The following is a 13,283-nucleotide window of genomic DNA, read 5'->3' as shown; positions in this document are numbered from 1 at the left end:
AAGCATTTACAAGAGTCCAACCTTTACAAAGGACTGAAAAAGTACTAGATATAGGCATAAAATGACATGTGCTAGCATTTAGGTGTCGAATTCATGAGTTTAGGAGCTTTTTCAACAAGATCTAAACTAAGAACTAAAAAATAGGCAGGGCAACAGCTTGCCTCTAAAACCTAGAAAACTAATTCATTCAGTTCAAAAACACCTATACAAGATGTATCTAACTCCTTGAGTTAATTTTCATCATTTTTACATCAAAGTACATCAATTTACATCATGATTTTGATCATGAGAGAGAAAAAGTCAAACTGAGAAAAAACTAGGCGAAAAACAGAGTTTCTCAGCAAAATTGGCACTTTTTCATCCTGTGCATAGCGCCACTTTTTCTGTGCGTAGCACTTTTTCCCAGCTAATTTTGGGGGCCTTCCCCTTCACCAAATTTTCTCCAAGTGGGATTTTTGGAAAGGTATGTCTGTTTCTTTTCTATAACAAGTGAAAATTTTCAATTTGGTGTCCATTTTCCCCTCAAAAAATCAGTTCTCCCAACACTGCTTGTTGTGTGGCCAAAAAGTGGCAGAGAGGGCATTTTTCAGGTGTTTTTGACCCTTTTGGAGGCTCAAAACTTCCTATTAATTTCTAGGTATGCATGATTTTTCACAACGAATCCAAAAATTTAAAGCTTTCCTCTAGAGGAGGTCCCTATCAAAAGCGAGTGTTGAGTGGCGCTACGCACCTGCTGGAAAAACCTGTTTTTTCTTTGAAAGTTTCAAAATTGCCAAAAATTTTGCCAAATTTCTTGAAATTTGGCATAAGTGACTTGCATCAAGTACTATGTTGGGCCAATGAAGCTTCAGCCAAGATCTTGAGCTTATCTTGCTCTTTCTTGCTCCTCAAAGTTTTCCTCAACTTGGCTTTTAGGCTCCTTATCCTTGCTTTGCAAATCTTATTTCATGCCAAATAGTGATAAGGAATGTGCCGCAACATATTTTTCTCCTTATTGGATTTCTCAAGTAGCTTCTCCAAGTTCATATTTTCCCTCTCGAGCCAAGATTCCCGGTCAGCATCAATCTCTTGCTCAAGTGGTGTCAATTTGACTTTCCTCCTCTTTGTTGCTTGCCTATTTTCCCTTATATTTTGCAGCTCCATGATTGTCTACTTGTCCTCCAACTACTTGTTCCATTGCTCAAGGTAATTTATGATCCACTTAGCTCTTTCAAGGTTAAGATACAAGTCATGAATGTCAGCTTCTTGTTCTTTGATGATCTCCTTGAGTTTTGAGCTTTGGGAGCCCAAATCAGTATCCTCATCCTGAATCAAAATGAAATCTCTCTCCTGACCTTCAGAAGGCCCTTCATCATGCAATGGTTGTTTCCCTTTATCCTGTACCTGCTTTGTTGAAGAAGAAGGCAAAGCCCCTTTCACCCCGGGTGAAGATAACATTTTCCTATGGTCTGATGAAGGAAATGAGACCCCTTCCACCCCAGGTGGAGATAGTACTCATTTGGCAGCTGCAAATAATATCCTTGTGCCTTTTTGATAAGTGATAAATACTGGCAAACTGGTAGTTTGAGTTTCATGAACTTCTTGCTGATTTGAAGGCCTTCCTTCCTTTTGAAATACTAATGGGGTCACTTGATGGCTTTTGAAAACTTCATGTGAAATGAAATCATCACATGAAACACTCACCAAATTCAGCTGATGCAAAACAAAAATCTTGTTCAATGCAAAGTGATAAATGTTGTTGTACTATTGATGAGGATGTTTTCTTTCCACTAATATGGTCATTTTCTCAATATTTCTGCATATGAAATAGGGGAGATTGATCATCCCCACTCTAGTGAAATGCATCAATAATCTAACATGATAAGTGTAAAAGCAAGAAAATCTTCCTTCACAGCTAAAGTATTTGATAATGAGCTTCATGAGTGGAGCATATATGTCCTGTAGGTATCTGAAAGGAAATACCCTACTGATTTGCTTTTGATAACTAGCCTTGATATAAGGCTCATAATGCTCTTTGTCCACAAGCTGTCCTTTGTTCCATTGTTCACCCACATTAGGAATACTTGTTTCTTTAGCTATAGTCTTAGGTGTTAAAGTGAAGGTAACACTTGCTAAATTAACCTGGCCATTGTGAAGATGAAGGACAAATATCTAGCAATCTCATGGTGGTATTTCACCATTTCCGCCATCTCACAAAACTGGTAGCAAGACTGATTTTTGAAACATGCTACTGCAAGAGGACAAGCCAATAGCTCTGTGAGTGTAGTGGGCTCCTCCCAGATGTGTTTTCCTTCCTTATGTGGTTTTCTTGGTGCATGAATCTCTTGGAAGGTATCACTCACAGTTTTCTCATCCCTTTCATAAGTTGAATCTATTTCCATATTTGCCACTGTATGTTATAGAATGATGAGTACGAAGGAATTTTATCTCAAGAATAGGTGACTATTATTTGATGAATGGGACTGATGAGTGAGGATTTTGATGCTGCCTGTAGGGTTATTAGGGAGTGATAGGGTTTTGGAATGAAAATTAGGGTTTGGGGAATAGTGGGAATTTGTTAGAGTTTTACGGTTTTATGGACAGGTGGGTAGGATGATTGTAAGCGAGAGAGGGAAAGGGAAACGAAATTTAGGAAATGTAGTGAAGAGGGATGGTGTATGGGAGAATTATGTAGGGGAGCAAAAACAACAAGAATATCAAAATTGCAAAACCCTAGAGAGTTTTTGTAATGCACTGTGCAACAAACTAGGGTTTGAATTTTCACCTATCAAAACATCATCAAGGAGGACTAAATCTCTTGCAATGGCAATTTGGGATGTTTTACTTACTTGTGGAATGATATTGGCAAAGTTTTGGAGCTTGAGGAGGTCGATTGAGTGAAGTTTAGGCTTGGCAGACTGATGCACCGCACCAACACTCAGGTGTGTTGCGCCTAACAGTTGCGTCATGCCAGTTCAAGTTTCTGTGCAATTTCTATGCCCGGTGCACCGCGTTGAGTAGGTGTGCCACGCCTAAACCTAGGTGTGCCGCACCAAGAAGAACTTGAAAACTTTACTGCGATTTCTCCTTTATTCACCTCAAATCGCGATTTTCACTTCTTCTCTCTCTCTTTTGGCACAAATGAAGTCTATAATACAAATGATGACTTTATATACATTTTGACTTTAATTATTTCATTTATAAAACCCACTTTCTAAAGTTTTCTTTTTCACTTTGTTCTTTAAAAACTCTGTTTTGCAGTTTATCTCTCTTTTTAATATTTGATGGACTAATGTTTTGACTTTCTTGTCTCTTTTGTAGGAGATGGAGTGCAAGAGTTTGACAAGGTGACCCAGGGCTACATTTCTGAACTTATTACATATAGTAAAATTAAAATTACATGAAATTTTATACATAAAAAATAAAAATTTCGTTTTTCCTTAAAACAGGGTTTTGAGGAAAAATCAATCATTGAGTATGTCATTATTGAAATTTTTGATCTTGAGACTTTATGAGACCTCGTCATGTACCTACTGACCATTATTGAGCTTTTACAAGACTATGATGACAAAACCTAGACCTAATGAGACCTAAAACCCTAAAAATGGCTTTTGCAGATGTAAAGACAAAAGATGACTGTAAATGACCTGAATTTGTAAAAATAGGCCAGCAGTTAAAGACCGTGAGGGCGATTGATAATGAGCCACTACCATCAGATGATCCATGACCTAATGGAATGCAGCTGATCGAATGAGAGACCTAAAATGCAATGCAAAAAGAGAATTTTGATCACTGATGGAGGGATGAAGATACCGACACTAACAGAGTTTTCAATTCCCAAGGTAATTTAGTGTAGCCCTTTACTTCATAGTATATCATTGATATAGGTTTTTTGTTGTAGCCCTTTACTTCATAATATATCATTGATATAGGATTTATATGAAAATTAATTAGTATTGTAAGGATTATGTCATTTTATCTATACATATTAATATTAATATACGGAAGTGATATGGTTTCAAAAGTTAAAACTAATTGTCAAAAAAAGTCAAATAAAAATAAATAACGTCAAACAAAATAGAATAAACAATAGACTTTGGAAACTGAAATTGTACCAATTTTAATAGCAACATAAAATGTAACCAAAGGTAAAAAATGAATAATAAAAAATAGTTTACCTCATTTTCCAACTTTCCTTATATAAATTTTACAAACAATTTATTTATAAAATAATCAATTTTTAAAAAAGAGAATCAATTTTACAATTGTTAATTATAACTGCATGCAAAAATTAATTTTAAAAATATGAAAAATGTTCTTTTAGAATTTTAATGTTATAATTTAAGTGAAATAAACTTTAACTTTTCAAATATTGTTTGAAAAAAAATTCGAATACAAAATCTATTATTAAATAAAGTGGATTCCCACGGAATTAGATAATACAAATTACACATGAAATTCCGTCACGGAGGATCTTTTCTTTCACACTTTATCCCAATCTACATGGATATCTCAAAAGTCCTTTTCATTGCCTCCAAACTATTTCAATATTGTTGCAGACAAAAATAAGTAAAAATTTGGTTAAAAAGCAATCAATAATTTAAAAAAAATGGGGTTAAATAATAAGTAATGTATATGAAAGATGCAAATTTTATTATTGATGAAATTTTACTATTTTCTCTTGATGCGATTGGATTTTTTTCATATGTCTTTCATTAATTTTTTTTCGGAATTTTGATTAGTTTGTGACATAGGAGATTTATAGTCAAAGTTTTCAATTTTTTCATATGTCTTTCATTAATTTTTTTTCGGAATTTTGATTAGTTTGTGACATAGGAGATTTATAGTCAAAGTTTTGTTTTGAAAAGGACAAATTAAAAATTTACTATTGGATGAACTATTTTAAAGTAGAGTTACGAAATAGATATACCAATAAATCTATTCAATACAAAATAAATTTACATTGTTTGATAAGAGAGAAGTGCATGTTTTGTTGAACATTTATTAAATAATTCTTTTACCTAACATGGAAACGTTAATTCACTATTGAAAGATACCATGATGAAATCTTATGGTAGCATCCATGATCTTTCCTTTATTTAGCAAGATATTCTACGAGACTTGGAAATTTATTTGACCGGGAAGGGACTTGTAAATCATCACAAAAGGATTTTAATTCCTCAGAAAGCATACTCTATTCCGAAAAAGTGAAAAAGGGTTGTGAGGTGTACATTCGATGTTGAGATTGTTTCATTCCATGAAAGTTTGGTGCATATTTCTTTCACCTCTCATAGTTGTTTTTGACCATTTTAAATATTGAACTATCTCACTTGATGAAAACCTTACAACCTTTTACATTCTACTTGCAGATAATTTTATCTATTTTATACATAAGCATCCAGAACTACGTAAGTGTCGAGGACAACATTTTTTTGAAGGAGAGGGGCATGTTAGGTCCCTATAATACTATTGTATTCCCTCAATGTTATTGCCAGTGTAGCCCCCTTATTGTTATTTTTGTCCCCATATTGTTATATTGTGCCCCATAGAAGCTCACTATTATTATTGTTGTGCCCTTACATTATTAATTTTATGTCAAACATCATTATATTGTGACCCCTTAGAGTCCTATATATAGAATGGAGGTTTTTTCATTTGAATCATCGAAGAATTTTTTATTTGTGTAATGTAAAGGAGGGTTCCCCCTCGAAGAGGCTAATTTTGAATTTGTTGATCTATCTCTTCTTCTATTTTGTGAGCCATTTTCATAACAAATACAACCATCTTATATGCAATTTTATTGAGGAAATAATGTCAAACATAAGGGGAAAATTTTCAGTCTTCCTCTAATATCCATTTTCCCTAACAGTTCTAAATTCTTATCAATTACAACTCAAGCTCATTTTACTTCCCAACTTATTCTTGACAGATCAAATAATTCTAAGTTAATTTGGTCACGTCTATCTTATACAAAAGAAATTTGAGAGCATAAGTTCTAACATAGGTGGTAGGGATTAAGCTACCCTGTAGCATTTGTTTATAGTTGTTGTCAAGACCAAGGAAATTTTCCATCATTTCTCAATGCTAGAGCTCCAATGAGTATTGTGAGGAAGGTAAACTCTAAAATATTTATATGAATTAACTTCCTCTAACTTCCTCTAAATCGATGATCTTATCAATGTTTATTGACAAACATGTACAAGAATAGAAATCTTGGAAAATTCTTAGTTACTTCTTGAGATAAGAGAGACACTACATTTATCCTTGATGTCATGATATTAACCTTAAAATTAATTGCATTTGTATAGAAACACTTCCCCCCATCTCTAATCAACTAGGTATTCTCAAAAAATTAGTTTCTAACTTTTTCATGTGAATAAAATTTAACAAAACAAAGGCTATATAATCAAATAAAAGATATTAGCTACACTAGTTTTTTCTATGGCAACAACTTAGAGGAAGTTAATTCATATAGATATCTAAAAAATATTCAAGCTTCAACAAGATCATAAGTGGCAATATAACAATGAGAAAATGAATAAATAATGATGGAAGACCTATTTTAGTTTTGGAAAACTTGTTAATGATCAAATTTTTGGATTTAGGAGAAAGTGAAACTCCTCTTCCACACTCTCCATTCTCAATGCTCTTGTTATAGAAGAATTTAAAAATGGAGAAGTGTTTTATAACTTAGAATCTTGATATTAAAAGCAGTATGCCATATCTCATCCTCTTCATAGAAGATGGTATTTCCTCCATTGAGATTATTGTTGTGACTAGAACCTTACGTAAAATCAAAATACAATTAACAAGAGAAATGAGAGGTTTCTTAACATTTCTTCAAAATCTAGTAAACACTGGGGTTAGCACAAAGTTGTTAATCCTTTGCTAGACCATTGAGAGTAAATGAGGTAGTCATTTCACACAGTATTCACACCATTAAGAATACTCATAAAAAGTACAGAGATTGTGGAAAAATTCTCTCCAATATTTATGAGCATAGAAACAAATTGCTAAAACAAAATAATTATCTTGATATCATTTTCCATAAGCTTGGATAAACCAAAGTTAGTCTTTGTAGATGGTGGAAATCATTATAATCATCAACAACCACCTTTTCTATTCTTAGTTGTAGGAGTTACCTTCACCACTTTTTTATCATCAACTAGCCCAGCCACATAATATATACACCGATAAGCATCTATCACCTTATATTGATCACCTTTCAATTACTTCATGATTACATCAACTACAAATTGGGAAAGTATTGAAATAAAATTGAAACCTTATAGTGGAACATCAATTATTTAGAAAAAATGGTGACATTTTTTCCCTTCACAAGGAAATGATTGACACAGAACATCTTAAGAGGAAACAAAGGCTTGGGAAAATTATTAGACCTACAAACTTCAATAGATATTGAAAAAAAATCTAACAAACCCAGGATTTTATCACCTAGAAAACATGATAGATTCTTTTGATATTCAATATGGAAACAATGATACAAATGAATTTGTTGAAGAATAATTTAATCTCATCGAGATCTAAAAAGATAGCACAATACAAGTTAAGATAGCAGAATACAAGTTAAGGGTGAAGAGGATGTTTTCATAAGGATGTGTATATATACAGTGAAATTAAAATAGAAAAGGTCAGTGGAACGGAAGAAGTTGAAAAAGGACAAATAATGGGTTTCGAAATTTTCATATAAGTTAACTCTTTTTAAAAGAAAATCCTATTTTGTTTAGAAAAATGACTCTCCAAAAGATTTTAGCATCTTATCTAAAATCATTATAAAAAAATATTTTGCAATTGGCAAAAAAATATATTCTATACAAATCAAAAGATAAATCAATAGATCATTTATTCCCATTAATATGACACATTTTTTTAATGAATAAAGAAATTTTATTTTTTTCAATGAAAATTCCAAAACGATAGTAGCAGAATAGAAATTTTATTACTAGTTCTAACTCTCAAATATAGTTTCTCAACCATTTTCTTTTTCAAATTTACGAAAGATAACCAAAAAAGGGGCAGAGAATCATCTAGAGGAGCTCTCCTTTTTTCAAAAGAGTTTTCTCTGATGTTAAAACAAAAGTCAGAACCCGATTTGAAAGGACCCAGGCAATCTAAGAAGCATTTTTTTAGATCATGGAGAAGATATGGCATATTGTGGCTAATATTTATTAATGTATGCCAAGTTTGGAGCTCTGCAATTTTGAAAATTGTGATATGTGGGTTACATTATATCTACTGAGCTTCCTGTTTTTTTCAATTTATCTCCTTTAAAATTGTTAAATAGATACAATTTTTTGTTTTCAAAATTGAATAAAAGTGGTTGGTTATTAATTTAATTGAAACAAAATAATAAAATTTATATATTTAAATAAATTTATGTGAGGATGAGACTAATTTAAATAAACTACGTAATCAATGTTACTGTGTGTGCATAATAAATTATAGAAAAAAATATGTGTACTTAAATCCTCAATAAATACCTCTGAATTAATCCTTGGAACAATCAGAAGACATTGAAAAGTACGACAACATGAAAGCCTTTCACAAAACAAAACATGTTTTATAAGAAGATGAAACGTCTAACAAAATTACATTTCACTGTCAAATAAAACCGATTAAAAACTATGAAACCTATTCACATTTCACTCAGAATCCTTTGTTATTTCTTTCTCCTCCTTCTTGCTATAATTATTTCTCGTTGCGTTGAGACTGGCCACACTAGTCGTAGGTACTCTAGGTCTCATGCATACTTTCACACTTATATTCTGGCTTATTGATCATCTTTATCTTTGTTGTTTTTACTTGGGGTGTGACTAGTCACATTAACAATAGTGCTTTGAGATTCATGACCGACTTCAAACGCAGATTCTAGGGCGTTGTTGCTATTAGTCTCTTCTTCTTGCCTCGTCTTGTTGTTACTCCTGCTGCTACTGCTACTCACCCTGGCCTCGTCCACTTCCACTTGTTTTTGGTGTTGGTGCTTAAGTCATCAAGTATTCTTCGTCATGATTATGTCGTGGCCTCGTCCAGTTCCACTTGTTTTTGGTGTTCGTGCTTAAGACATCAAGTGTTCTTGGTCATGATTATGTCGTGTTGATGGTGATGATGGCCTTTTTATCGATATTTCCTCTCTGCTTCATCCACGCAAACGGTGAGCAGTGAGCAGTGAGGTCGTCCAAACACAATTCTTAAATATTTCAAATATTTCCTCTCTCTTCCTCTTTTCTTAAATATTTCAAATGTTTCCTCTCCTTTCCTTTTTTTAACCAACAAATTCATTAAATCATATGCATGATAGTCACTTATTCAATTATTTCACAAGCATCTATAATGATCATTTTCAAAGATTTAAATGGATGGAAAGGACATTAGAATATATAAATGACAACAATGGATTCACCTCCGGACTATCTCTACTACATATAAATGATGTTCCATTTCACATGAAATTTGTCCATCCACCCCTAGAACTTTGTTCTAGCTTTGGAATCTATACGCTAAACCATTTCATCTGCAACATAGAAATGGTGACTTATATTATTAACTTCAGGCCAATTGATATTAACTTTAAAAATATTGATATTTTTCCAAAACAGTAACCAAACCTAAAACGGAAAACTTACCCCAAGAAAACGGAAAACTTACCCCAAGAACTTGAATCTAGAAATATTGATGAACAAATAAACCAATCCTACAACAAAAGCTCTCTTCTAGAGGACTGAGAGTAGAATAAGCTTCCACTTTAACCCATTAAGTAACCATTCACCAAGAATCAGTCTTTTGATCACTTTTTTAACTTTCCCATTACGCACCCTTACTCTAAATTTTCTCTTGACTACTAACTTTTAATCCGACGATGTAAACATACTCGATTGTCTGGTACACAATAAAAGCTAACGAAATTGTTTTAAAAAAACACTTTATCACTAATAAAAAACAAATGAATATACTAAAATTGATTAAGTTAGCCAATACGTATTTAAATAATTTAAAGACCTCACATTAAGCGCGAATCCTTCACCACCAATAACACGAAAATCAATATAAACAGGAAATGGAAATCACTATTCTTAAATTAAATTGTACGCATTGACATCAACCACGATGAAGAAGCACAACCACAAACTTCTATATATTAATCATCAAACATTTAGTAAAGGAAAATAACTACATAAAATAAACGTGTGTAGTGTAAGCTCATGCATCTAACATTTAAAGATGGCGCTTTCACCTAGGTGATGATTTAATTTGGGCAAGGAATTTGTTTAGAATTCAAGAGATTTAATTGTAATTGTAATGGTGGGGTGTTTGAATGTTTTCATTTATTTATATATTTGGTGGAAACTGATTCAATACTTTCATTAATTCATGACCACCAAAATATATTTGGTGGAAACTGATTCAATACTTTCATTAATTCATGACCACCAAAATCGTAGAGCATGAGAGCTATAACACAAACTTAAAAAAATTTCAAGCTTTGACACTATTATTTTCGAGATTTAGCGATTTTGTTCCAACATACTACCAGTTTATTGTGTACAAACAAGAAACAAAAGTCATGTAAACGGATTTTGTGTCTAATAAAAAGAGTTAATATCTTCAAATTGATGGGTTTACACAAAAGAATAGGTGATAAAATAAAAATAAAATGACAAAATGAAAGAAAATAAAATGACTTAATTTGGAACCTGCGATTGAAGAAAAAGTTTAAATGGAAAGGAACGTAAGTCAACAAATTGCATCTTGAACCATTAGTGCTTTCGTTTTGTAACGAAGAAATTACTTTATTTAATAATGAAATCCTACCAGATTGTTGCAAATGGATTCCTGAGTTACCATTTTTATTTTATTGGGACAATTTATTATTGCAACCATCGTCGGTTCATCATTTTCATGGAAACTTAATATTACATAGCCTGATCCAACCCTGAAAACGTCTTAACCAAAATGAGTTTCCTAACAATAAAATTTATTCTCAAATTAAGTAAATATCAAAATGAAAGAAGATATATAAACTCAAATAAAATATTATAAAAAAGTGCAGATCAATTTCTAATTTTTTTTTTACATATAAAACATAGATTTAAAAGAAGATATATATTTTTTTTATATATATCATATATTTTTAAGGGAAATTTTTAAGGGAAATTTTTATATAAAGACAATGAATTTAAACCAATAACATCTGACTGATCTTTCGAATCATTCAAACCATATCATTAACCCACTAATCCACTCATACCTAATTCATTATTTATTTTTCAAAATAATTTAATAAACCTTCTCACTGAAGGTCCGTTAGAGCTCCAAGTATGTTTTTTAAACTTAAAAATATATAAAAATATACCAAATAATGCTAAAAATCATAAAGAGAGGAAGGCCCCATTAAGGAATTAACATTTATTAAGGCCCCATTAAGGAATTAACATTTTTTATATATATAATAGGAAATAAGTAAAGAATTTCACTGTTTCATTTGGTTTTCATTTATTAAAAATTTGAAATAATTCAAAATCCATAACTTTTTTTCTATCTATATCTAGGTTATATGAGTTTTTGGGTTATACTAGTAACTTTTGGTTGTAGTAGTCTGGGGAATTTTATCTAATCTAAATCGCTTAGAAATGGCACTTGGCCTGGGCACACTGACACTTAGCCTAATAAATTTTTTCTCACATAATTTAAAACTGAGGACCTTAACAATATAAAATATCTTAAAATAACACCCTATTACCATTTACTTGCTGATAACACCCTATTACCATTTACTTGCTCCAAAAACTTAAATTGAATCGTAATATCATTTCAACATCACATATCTATTATTCTTATTATTTATAATCAATTCACATGAAAACTTTACCATTCCCTTGTGGAACTTTAGAGTTACTGAATCAAAATCACATCCAACTTCCAGTACATATTTCAGTTCGAACAAAAGTTTTTGATTTGATTCATAAACAAAATAGACTAAAAATTATGATGATGGGATTATAAATAGATATGCAACAACCGTAGTAGACCAACATAACTTTAACGAATGAAATTTCATTAGAATGAGGCAGTACAACATCAGAACAGTTGAATCTAGAAGGAGCAGACCTTGAAATAAATATAAATATAAATATCTATATATATATATATATATATAAACCGTTTCCCGTTGAGAAAACCTTGAGGCACTGCACCTCAGCATCGGAAAGGAGCAGAGTCTTCTCAATGACAGAAGAAGGAAGATTTCCCACAAAGAGAGCAAGGGGAAAAAACTGCAATCTAGAAGGAGGGCTTCTGAAGGAAGCAAATGCAAAGGCTTCATGTTTTCCCACATTGATCTGGTAATGAAGTAACCCTTTGGGGAACATCGTGATGTCTCCTTTTCGGATCACTTTGTTGTACACATTATTGCTTGAGGATATGGATCCAACACAGATTACTCCTTTAATAACCAGCAGAATCTCAGAACCTTCTAGATGGATGTTCAATGGAACGACTCCTTTAGGCGCAAGGTCGAGTCTCAATATCAACATGCCAGGGCCGTTGACGGCAGGAAACTTTGTTGAGAAGGCCAGATCTATAGCAGCACTGATGTTGTTTCTCACGTTACCGACTCATTCCAATATGGCGAAGAAAGAAAAATTTCTCTGCAGTTAAGAACGAAGCCACCTTGCAAGGATAACCGTCGGGAGTGAGCTTCGAGGACAACTATGCTACGCGAAAATATTTGCGCACGCGAAGGCTCAAAAACCTAATTACATTGGACTGGTACAATGTCTGGCAGAGAGGCAATATTGGAACTCGCCATGATTGATGAATCAAATGCTATAGTTGTGGAGGAGGTTTTTTTTTTCACATTGTGCAGTTGGTGAAGAACCCGAAGAATTTTATATGGTTGGAGAATAACCTCCGTATCTCGACCACATATAATTGATGTTCCATTTCACAGGAAATTTGTCCTTCGACCCTGGAAAATTTGTTCTTGCTCTGAAATATACACGCCCAACCATTTCACCCACCCCACAAAAATGACAGCTTTCTATTCACCTGCAAGAGAAACCCTCTTCTGAGAACCGAAGGGCAATAAGCCTCCGCATTAAGCCATCAAGAAATCTTTAATCTTTAAGAAATAAGCAGTCGTTTGACTACGTTTGACCATGCCATTACGCACTCTAATTATTAATTTTCTATTAATTTTTAATGACTAATTATATGTCGTAAAAATATTTTAATATTCTATCCAATGGTGCAGACTAGTATAATCTGAAAATTGGAAAAGTTTTTTT

General features: G+C 32.5%; 1 pseudogene; it reads right to left on the bottom strand.

Moving 5' to 3' along the window:
- Positions 1 to 9,959: 9,959 nt before the first annotated feature.
- On the bottom strand, positions 9,960 to 12,805 carry LOC149148713 (germin-like protein subfamily 3 member 3 pseudogene; annotated as a pseudogene).
- Positions 12,806 to 13,283: the final 478 nt, after the last annotated feature.

The sequence above is a fragment of the Pinus tabuliformis genome, chromosome 9 (assembly GCF_031772625.1).
Source record: "Pinus tabuliformis cultivar Carrire ecotype Pingquan chromosome 9, CPIR1, whole genome shotgun sequence".
NCBI lineage: Eukaryota > Viridiplantae > Streptophyta > Pinopsida > Pinales > Pinaceae > Pinus > Pinus tabuliformis.
This window is presented reverse-complemented; position numbering and strand designations above follow the sequence as displayed.